Here is a 2,123-nt window from a genome sequence, read left to right on the forward strand (position 1 = left end):
CTTGCCGTGATATAGGAAGCTAACTTTACTTAGTGGATCCACTAGCTTAACTTTCGTGATCATCTAAAAAGTATGATCCGAGAAATCCCATGTTGGCGCATGGTTCTTATGGAGAGTTGAGTAAATCAAAACTCGTGTCCCCAATTCGGTGCTCAATACTACTCCCAAAAATACTTTGGCCCATAATTGTCTTTAAACACATTTTTTTTTCTTTAGTTGAGATAATTACTCAAAACTTTAGCCCAAAGGCTCCTTTGGAGAAAGAAAACATGGTTCCCCTCTTACTCAAATGTAATAGCATTTATAACTTCCTTTGGGAATACTTAGTTCCCTAATAGCCTTTAAAAAGAGAACTCAACTTTAAACTCATGACTTAACTTGAAACTGAGTCTCTTACTCGACTTGAAACTCTATACTTTTTTCTTTTCTTGGCTTCTAACTTCACTTGACTTGGAATTGTCTTTCCTTGAATCGGAATTATGAATTCAAGGTGTTCGATCACATGTTATGGAGGGATTCTTGAACGCTTAGACGTACTTTGGAGTGTCGGAAACAACTGTAAAACATAGATATAATACTTTGGAACATGCATGAGAAAGTGAGGAAATAATTGGGAAAACTTGGCTGGGACTTCGGATATATGGTGACACAGATGGCATGTAACATCCGACAATTTAAAATGAATATGAAGAAGCTTGAAATTGGAAGTAGAAGTAGTCATTTTTGGAAAAATTCAGAATCTGGAAATTTGGCCAAGTGTGGAAATCAGTGAGTTTTTGGCGAACTTTGAGCAGTCATAACTCCTAGATAAGGATGATCCAGGAGTAGTTCCAGTTATATTTGGAAAGCCCTTGGAACGATATTTCCAACGCCACCGAGTTTGCTCAATTCCGAGTTCGTTTGAGCAAGTTATGCCCTTTGAAAGTTGGGCAGTTGGCAGGGAGTCCGTCCGGAAATTTAAGGGCATTTTGGTCTTTTCACAAATCAATTCTTTTGAGGTTATATTGTTGTGTTAGGCTGATTGTGGATCATTTTTGTTCCATTTTAAAAGAGTAATAGTTAGGGTTCTTGAGTGAAAAAGAGAAGAAGAGAGAAAGAAGAGAAGAAGAAGAAGAAGTGGGAGCTAGGGTTGTGGATGAAAGACGTTTTCTTCATCAAATTTCTTGGGGAATCTTAGTAAAGGTATGAGGACTCTTCATCTTTGATTCCTTCTTCAATCAAAGAGTCAATCCAAAAGATTTCAAAAGTTGTTTAAAAACTAAAAATCCTAATTTTGATTCTAGCATGGGTTCCTGCATTAAATGATTTTTAATGATGATTTATGTTATTATTGATGTTTATTGATGGTTTTAAGAAAGAAAATTCCATGAACCCATGTCTTTGCAAGTTTCCTAAAGTTGGCTTATGAAGTGGGGTTATTGTTTATGATTGAATGATGATAGAATTATACTTAAATTGAGTTGAATAGTTGATTTCTATTATTATTTATGCTTATCTATTGTGAATTATTGGAGAGTTGAGGAATGGTTATTGTGGCTTTGGAAAAGGGTAAGTTGGCCTAACTTCATTGTTAATGTTGAAATGATATAGAATTGTGATAGATTGATGTGTGATCCACTTATGGTGGAGGTGTCTACTTATGGAATGCATTATGATTATGGCCTTGAAGGCATTATATGAGGAATTGAAGTGTTGACATGATATCATATATGTGAATGTGATGCAAAGGATTGTGATGAGGTGTTTAGGTATTATTCTAATTGGAATTATGTATAACCTTAAAATGAGATGAGGGATATATATATATATATAGGTGTATATGTATGCATTTTGGGCAGCACACAAATTTTTGGGCAGCACCTTTGGAAGGACAACTGCCCAAGGGATAAACATCACTTGTTTGACTATATATGTTCACCCCTCCTTTAGTAATTTTTGTTTTCCTTAAGCCTTAGAACCTTAGGAACTTATCTAAATAGATTGTTCTTCGAAATCACAAGAGAAAACTTGGTTCTTTTGGCTGGAATTCGAGACACACACTTCTTTTTGGTAAGTGACAAAATCTGTTTTTGAGCTGGGTAGTGTTTGGTATTTTATGCATATCTCTCGATCTAGAACTTAGT

This window comes from Solanum stenotomum, chromosome 1, assembly GCF_019186545.1.
Source record: "Solanum stenotomum isolate F172 chromosome 1, ASM1918654v1, whole genome shotgun sequence".
Lineage (NCBI taxonomy): Eukaryota > Viridiplantae > Streptophyta > Magnoliopsida > Solanales > Solanaceae > Solanum > Solanum stenotomum.